Source organism: Liolophura sinensis, chromosome 1 (assembly GCF_032854445.1).
Source record: "Liolophura sinensis isolate JHLJ2023 chromosome 1, CUHK_Ljap_v2, whole genome shotgun sequence".
In the NCBI taxonomy this organism is placed as follows: domain Eukaryota; kingdom Metazoa; phylum Mollusca; class Polyplacophora; order Chitonida; family Chitonidae; genus Liolophura; species Liolophura sinensis.
Genome location: NC_088295.1, coordinates 76546340 through 76555588, shown reverse-complemented (window position 1 = coordinate 76555588; position 9249 = coordinate 76546340). Strand labels below are relative to the sequence as shown.

Genomic DNA, 9249 nt, shown 5'->3' with positions numbered 1-9249 from the left:
ACATGTTGTTATTTCAACCAAGTTTTGTTTTACAAACTGTAACGTGAATATATGATAGTGTCTTTAAGACACTGTATAAACTGATAAACAGATTCTCTCCCCCTACCTTCCTCAATATAACTGTACGATATGATGTTAGCTGCAGTTAGCATTGAGTTTTCATGAAAAGAATACCATATGTCATCTATATACATTTACTACAATATATTAAACTTATCTAACATATGACTTGTCAAAAATAAAAATATTTCTTGTCTGGTTCAAATGACTACCCCCACCCTTATTAGCTCATGTTAAGCACTGAAATAATATACAAGGAATTCGTGATCTTATTTAACAAAACGGCTTCAAACCACCCATGTTACCACTGAATCCACACGGACAACGTGTTAGTAGCTATGAAAAATTAGGGTGAATGTAGCGTTCCAATGAACTTTCTACATTATCTCATTTTTTCAACTTAAATATAAATATCAAATATAAATATGATTGCGTGGACCAACACGACACTTTGATATAGTCTACAAAATGAACTCCCTCATACATCAAACGTGTTGAAATGATTTTAGTCGATGTAATCATATTTGTATTATAAAGGGAATTCCCTCAGGAAAATTCCATAAAATAGCAAAATCTGCTTTTGACCCTAATTTAGTCTTCTGATAAAACCAAAAATATAAACCTCATGGGTACAAATTTTTCACACACATATTCTTTCGCAACTTAATATGCAATTAAGTTTTTCTGCAGGACAAAACTACGCTTCGCTTTTGCACGAAAGTTTTTAAAAGACAAGCAGTTAAGATTAGGTTGGTCAGATTTGTGGGTATACTCACGTAACCCCATGCAAACATTAGGTACTTGTAAAAGCTAAGGAGGGTGCGGGAAAGGAGTTGCTTTTTCCAGCTTGGTCAGGTCAACACCCACGTCATCACGGATTTCTCTTGATCGTACGCTAAAGTTTCCGGAATTGCGTCCATTGTACAGAAAATCATGATAAGAAGGCTGTAAGAATAGAGAAGGAGGATTATCGTAGGACAGCCTATGAACAAGAGTGTATTTCAAAGTTCTGAGCTTACGTCTAATCGACAAGGGGAGTTCACTGCAGGCCACTTGTAACGAGGCCCCTTTAATTGCACCAGTACAAACAGATAACGCTCGGTATTGGATACTTTCTAGCTTACCTTTAACTGACTGGGCCACTGAATCGAATACTTCGCAGCAATAATCCAGTCTTGACAGAATGAGAGCCCTGTATAACATCAATAAAGAGGTTATATATATATATATATATATATATATATATATATATATATATATATATATATATATATATATATATATATATATATATATATATTGATCGTAATAAGAAGAATGGCACATTCCGACACAAACTACTGAGGTTTAAATACTTGTTTACGAATACACAGTATGACATATTGTCATATTTCCCAGTCCAACTGCACATGCATATATATGTAACCATTCGTACGACTACGTGTACTGGCGGATGAACTTGTCGGTGAATACATGTAAAGGGTTTTCCCAATGACTGGAAGACATTTACGTGGTATAACGATACTCCGTGAAGATAATAAAATAATGCTTTCACGAAATGTACACAATGCTGTTCCTTGTATTTTGTTATTATTTGTTATTGGTATTACCACACATTTTAAACCTTTATTCAGGTATTTGTGACAAATGTTACTCGAATGTAATCTCGGAGTAAAATGCTATCATATTATACCAATAAGGTGAATACGATAGTTTATGGGCATGCGCAAAGCTATTTTTCGCTGGTCTGTAAACCATCACATTTTCCGAATTGGCGGGATATAACTTTTGTTAAAAACAAAAAAAAAAAAAACAATTTCTTTTAGAACACGTATTAAAACGTTCAAACAAAATTGCTGTAGGGCTTTGTATACCTGCAACTTGTGGGTAAATTTAATAATATAAAATCTAATAGTTTGTTATTTATTTATTGATTTGTTCGGGTGAAACCCGCAACCATCCGCAGGTTGCTGAAAGACCTTCCCACGTACGGCTGGAGAGGAAGCCGGCATGAGCTGGACTTGAACTCACAGTGACCGCATTCGTGGGAGGCTCCTGAGTAGTTTATTTTCATTAACATATTAGCATATCATTGCCACTGTGTTCATATGAAAACTTCAGAGAAAATGAAAAGTCTAATATTTTAATCTGATCGACAACTAACAGGTAGCATTTCTCCTTTGTGTTTTGTGTTTTTGCGCTATATTTAGAAATTTATACAATACACACACGGTCTCGAAATTAATTTAAGTACATGCGTGGTCATGTTATCCTTTGAAGCTTTGATAATACTATTATGTAAATACTGTCACAACATACCAGTATAGGTTTGCAGACTATGTAGGCCTCTCAAGTCGAACCGCTATCTGTTACGTTTGCGTTTCACATAGTTTTGTTGTGCTTTATTTCTGTGTGTGCTAATCAGGCATGCTTTTCCAGTGAAGTTGCAGTTCATTTCTCAGAAAAGTTTCAGGAAATGTTATTTAGAGAGAACGAGCCATAGAGATGATCTTCCTCCTCATTCAACATATGACATAGATCTTTTTGGTCAACTAATAAATGTCACAGTTTCAAATGAGGAGAGCAGAGGTAGAATACAACTTGTTGCCTTAGGATACGCGACACAAGTATGTGTGTTTTATTCCGACATAGCCATGTATCCATAAATGTTTTCATTCACGGTCAGTGAAAACCTTTTTTTCAGTACATGCTTACCTTGTCTGTGTTCAATGATCCTAACAACGGCAGATGTCTACTTGCCAGGCCATTCACGAGTGTCTATGGAAATTACCGAAGGCAAACGGGTTTGGGGAAAAGCCACAAACTGACAGAAAACATTTAAAACAATGTCAAAATAAACCAACGTTTAACCTATTCATACGGAGACGTAAAGGGGGCATGGCGGTTTTGTCTTTTCTCTAAAAGATAATCATCCAATGACAGTGTCACATACATGAGTGATTCAACAATGCGCGAAGCAAGACATAATAAGAATGGCTTATTATGTCGGGGCCACGAGATTTTTTTGTGGGAGTTTTTTTGTTTTCGTCTGCTTAAAAAAAGAAAAACTCACCCCCAATCTCTTTAGTGGGAGTTTTCTTTTCCTTTATTTTTTTCGCCTGCACAAAAAAAAGAGGGCAAGCTATTAAAGCTATTTCATATGTTTTTTTAAATAACTACTTGCGTATGTGAGGTTGCTATTGGTATTGTAGCTTCACAAAATGAGGTGATCATGGCAGAATCTCACACTATTATGTGTTGTAGTTCATTTCCGCGTAAATGTTACTGAAGAATTGGCATAAATAATATTTTGCGATAGTGGATAAATGTCCAACATGCATGCATCTGGAGCATCGTATTTACTGAATATACACTGCTTCCTCAATTCCAGGAAGTTAATCATAGTAAGCTTATTTTAGTATACAGATTAATATTAACGGAAATGCATGTGCCATCAACACTGAAAAGATATTTGGCCGACATGATGTTCATCGCGTTCCCTTTACTCCTAGCTTTATTTTCTCTCGTGAGTGGCATTTCTCCAGGTGAGTTATTTTGTTTTCGATCGCGATTCGTGTGGCAGTTTCATGCGTTGTGTGAGTATCTGTCGTAGTTAGGTGTAGAAAAGTGTACGGCAGAAAATCAACTCCTCACACAGGAAATCATATCTTCTGAAACTTTTTCACAAGTATTCGTGATTGTTTTCTTCACTTCACTGTAATTTGTCAACCTTTGCGCATCTTTGCAATGTGTTCATTTAAGCATATTCTGAATACATTATTCTGTTTAGGGTGATAAATTCATAATTTTTGTGCAACCCTGAATTTCATCTACAGAATCAAGTTATCAAGGTGCATAAATTTCACTCAAATTTGATCTTTTGTATGCGAAAAGGTTGATGAATTAGGGCACAGAACGCTCCTAATACTGCTCTGGAGGTTAAGTGCTTCGTCAATGCCTTGTTGCTCTGTGGTGGACAACTGGTTAAACTGTCTTCAATGAAATCATCACCCCTATGTTAAGTCTCGATTGCTTAAAATATTAAAAGTGACAACACTGTGCCAAGAACCTACACATGTTAAATTGGTTGATATTTTGTTATATATTTCTTAAGCGTATGTTTCGTCTCAAATAATGTTGTTATATTTACCTAACCACACGGGATTTTCTCCTGAGTTTATGAATTATATACGTAAAACCTATAAAAGGTAAACTGATCAAATTTAAAGCGTATATTTTTTTTGCTCGTCAGTATAGTTTGTGAATTTAAAACTGTTTTGGAAACATAAGGTTCATTTTTTTTAGTGGGACAATCCCAAATCCTCATGAATATCAATTTAGGCCTAAAGAACGAAAATTCGTTATACAGTTCGCCGTGTGTAAATTACATTTCACTAAGTTACTACACTCGTATGTGGTGTGTTGTGGCTTCATGTTCCGATTGGTATGCCTTTTGAGGAAACTTCTAACTTGTCCACATAGAGGCACAGTTGGTAGAACGTCAGCTTCAGGAGCGGTAGATCCAGAATCAATCCTGGGTCGAGTCACATCTAAGACTTTAAAAGAGGAAATTGTAATTTCCTCGCTTGGTGTTCAGCATGAAGGGGGAGAGTGCAACGACTGGTTGACCCTTATCAGTATAATGGCTCGGGCGGGGCGTTTCACTTGCCTTCGGCAAGTCGTCTCAGTGAAGCAGCATTAGATAAAAGAGAGGTGGAAATCCGCCCTGCGACAAGGAGGCACATTATATACATCCTACGGATTCCTTCGTCGTCATAAAAAAAATTTTAAGATAAGAGTATGGCTTTAAATAACCGACATTCTTGTGCCAGCTTTAATGACATTTCCACGTCATACGCCCATGTATAAGACCCTGTGTTAATGTACGGGTACTCTGAAATGTCCAACTAAATGGCAAGAGACCCTATTTCACCCGTTACGTGTGACCATTTGCCAGCTATTACACTGTTGTTCCTGCTCTGTTTTTCTTTCTCTCTCTCTCTCTATGCTGTCTTAGTTGTATTGTGTTCCCGCATAAACAAGGATTTTTCTGGTGGTCTAAGCACTGTTTTAATGTCATTGTATGTTAAATATGATGACAACACAGCATTTATATTAATCCTAGACCAGTGACGTCTACTAAAGTTCAACTGATGCCACTGCATTTATTTTACATAGTGCTTCTTCAGCCATGGTGCTAGGGGGCGTGTAATTTGCTACACTCATTTACGTGAACAGTTAGAATAAAACCCTCTCTGAGGTAAACTGGCAAGAGATCGTGTGCTGTTAGTTTTAATCATATTGAACAAACTAACTGCGTATATATTCCACACTCAGCTTTATTACTGCCTTTCATCTATGTGTAAACACTGTAGTAAGCCTACACAGAGATGTATAAAAACTTAGAAAAGCCAAATGCATCCTCTCGGCGTTTTACAGTGTGGACATCAAACTAGAACATTCCATGAAAAGAGCCGCAATACTGATTATCCACAACATTACATGTTGGAAGTGTTTTTCAATCCTGCCCGTGGTAGGTTATAAATTAAATTACCATTTAGTGTCAACTTGCAATTTCAGATGATGATTCGTCGACTGAACCATTTGGCCTTTGGGTTTTCTTAGCCGTTTTTGGAATTTCACTGGTCATTACCTGCATAGGCGCCTGCGCAAACTGGTAAGATGAATCAACTTTACATGACATCTCATAAAAACGTTAATTTCTGAGGATCGAAATTTATGGCACTTCCATGAATCATGCAAATTTGTACTATTTTTATTTCATCTCTTTATCTAACTGATGATCCCCATTTGGGCTAAGTCATACCACTCATGACAAGGCTTCCAGTAGCAGAGCGTTGTTCAAACTTTGATAATCGGAGCAAGCAACGATTTGTATACAAGTATGTTTAACAATGTACTCGTTTTTGAAATGTTGGCATTTTCCTGCATGCAGTTTACAGAGGAATGCAAGAAAACACCCCCAAGATGCGACTTCTATAAGGGGAACTGGATTAACAAGCGATTCACATCTGTATGAAGGGACAGAAGGCTACCCTGGATTACAGACGAGTCACAATTCTTGCTCACCATACTATTCCATGCAAGAAGGAACAAGGAGGGATCGACAACAGCCTGAGAGCTACATGCAACCACAGCATGTATATAAACATGAGTATTTTGACATAGACCAGCCCTTTTACGAAAATGAACGATTTGAGACAAATCTGTACGAGCCAGTTAACGGAGTGTCCGATGCACGTTCATCCGGGGCCCAGGGTCACAAGCGGTGAAGACTGAAAAACAACACTTATCCCAGAAACAGAACAATATAGTCAGCATGGCTCATAATGTTAATGGCGGCGTTTAGTATCGCTTTCAATGCATCCCAAGCTAACCAGGAAGAACGGTGAATGTGCTGAGAGCATCATGAACATGGCCCCATGGACAATATGCAGACTAACCAAAATCATTAGCTTATTATGTTGTACTAATTTGTAATGTAGATCACAAACGTAATTAACACGAGGAAATCAGGGTTAAACTAAACTGACGAAATAAAAATGCCTGTACTTAAAATAATTGTGAAAATGAAAATGATATGCTCAGGTATTCAACGATACAAGTTCAGACCGTGAAAGAGAAGCCTTTCTGAAAATGACATTTTTACACTTGCTATTTTATTTCTGATCATCTTAGAGCCGAAGTATATTGCCTTGTCACTGTTTGTTCGTCTGTTTCCCCGTTCCTTTGTCAGTTTGTCTCTCTGTGACTGCCATATCTCTTGACCTATTTACAGGAAAGTCTTTATCTTACTGAGCCTTTTTCAGATTATCGTTGCATTAATTTAAAACCAATGAGCTTAGTTTACGTAAATGTTCCCATTTTTGTGAACCTGTCTGCGGAAAGTTCAGGAGCATTTACTGAGATCATCAAAGGTACTCATACTATATGTGCCTTTTGGCCTTTATTGGTATATCCTTGCAGTAATGTGTATCGTAGAACGTCTGGCCTGCTGAAAGGAAAGTCATGAGGTTTTGCCGCCATCATGGGCATGTGAAGCTGCAGATTTGCAGGGCGTAAGCATGCTGCGGTTCTGCAGCTGTTCATAAAGAGGCATGTCTATTAAGTTTAACAAAATTAAGTGAAGTAAAGTAAGTAAATTGTAAGTAATTATGAACAGAGCGTCCAGAATCTCTTGATTCTTCCACTCTTCATGATTGTTCCGCTTAACCCGGGACTATGGGCGGTATTTATCGTGTAGAATTAGATTGCCACTTTGGATATATGAACAGTTGCAATCATGTGATACTAACTCGCTCCACGATTTGAATACTGATTTCATTCAGTTGCCCACAACATATCTTGCATCTTTCCAACATCACTTGAAACTGTTGACTGCTCCTCTTTGTATGATTATGTCCTATTTTCGTACTTTATATACTTTCTTAGTTTTCTGGTTTTTTGTGTTAAACGTCGTTTTGGGACGTTTAGTATACGCCTGGTATACCAAGGTCTATTTCCGCACATTGATTTACGCTATTTTGTTTTGTGGCTTACTAGCTGTTTTCTTATAGGTAGGCTCAAGTGTTTTTTAATTAAACAAAGGTCTCTGCCCGTTTACCAAGAACCATGTAAAGTACAAAAGAGCATATCGTGCGGACATAGCCTCAACTTTACCATAAACTAAATACAACTAAACAGTATATGTTTTATGTATATGCTTCAAAGAGACAAAACATGTTTCAATTTAAAATAGAGCAAAGTCAGTAACGTTTAAGAAACTTTGGATTTTGTGTGAAATTCATGTCTTACAGCTTCTTAGATCAAAACAGCTCTGAGCCTACAGTCTTTAAGTGGTGTTTCCCAAGTTTAGCACATCTATGTCATAATGCGTTATAGGAAATCACGCTAATAGCCAGTCAAAACGTGCTTTACATCTTATGTTTCCTAGCTGAAACATTAATCCCATATATATGTTATTCTTGTTTGTCACGCTTAAAATGTACACTTTCACTGTCTAGTCCACTCACTACAGAACGTATAAATTGTCGGAAATTTCAAGACGTCTGCTTTATCAAATATTTTTGCAAACTATTAATGCACGTCATATAGAAAAGAAGTAACATATTTTTATTGAGTACAGGAAGAAGATTATCACAATCACGGCTGATGTTTGTATTTTCTTAGTTGGGCTTAATCAAACTTCGTGTAATACACGTTGTGTGAATTATTGCTGTCCCGATTAATTTTTGTTTTGATGGGGCTTTTATGTGACTTAATGTGATTGTATTTTAAATGTGATGACAACACAGCAGAGTTTTCTAGACCAGTGACGTCTAATAAATTGCAGTTAACATCACTGCATATTTTTTTATCTAATTCTGCTGAATCCATGGTTCTAGGGAGCGTGTAAATTGCTACTATTTATTCATTTACATGAACAGGTAGAATAAAGCCCTGGCTGAGGTAAACAGACAAAAGACCGTATTTCACCGGTTATGTGTGACCATTTGCCAGCTATCACTCTGTCATCGCTCCTCTGTGCTGTGCGTCTTTAATTATATTTTTGACATAGTAAGCCGCCCCTGCTCTGATAAAGGTCAACCAGTCGTTGCACTATCCCCTTCATGCTGAACGCCAAGCGAGGAAGTTATAATTTCCTCTTTTAAAGTCTTAGGTGTGACTCGACCCAGGATTGACCCTGGATCTACCACTCCCGAAGCGGACGCTCTATCAACTGTGCTATGAGGGCCGGTCTCTACAAAATTTCCAGGTGATTTACAAAATTGTTTTAGGTGTTTACAAGTCATTTCTCAGGGTATATTCTCCACAAAACTAGAGAGTAACAAGCATCAGCGCGAGACTTTTTGGTTTGTATATGTGTACCTTGTGTCTGACTTAGTCGGTTGACCCCCGGGCAGATAACTACGGACGGTTTTTCTCTCCTGTAACGTTTAACGAGAATAACTTCCCTTTGATTTAATTTCAGCCCTCGAGGACAACTCTATCCTGTGCCTCTTCAGCTTTTAGGCCATGTTTTAGCTTCCTATTCACGTAGTAAATTAGTCAACTTCAGCCCCCAAAAATAATACACTCAAGTTTCTGTGCGGTGCAAAGTCAGATACTGTCGCATGCAGCTTGCATTTTTCTCTACAACGTATCAAAAACACAACCTGACATTTGCAC

The 9249-nt window shown here is 37.4% G+C and overlaps 1 long non-coding RNA gene across 1 annotated transcript; it reads left to right on the top strand.

Annotated features, from left to right (window-relative positions):
- The first annotated feature begins 3526 nt into the window (after positions 1-3526).
- On the top strand, positions 3527-6083 carry LOC135472575 (uncharacterized). The gene is made up of 3 exons (XR_010444537.1): positions 3527-3605; positions 5641-5737; positions 6017-6083. It is a non-coding gene; the product is annotated as an uncharacterized LOC135472575 (long non-coding RNA).
- Positions 6084-9249: the final 3166 nt, after the last annotated feature.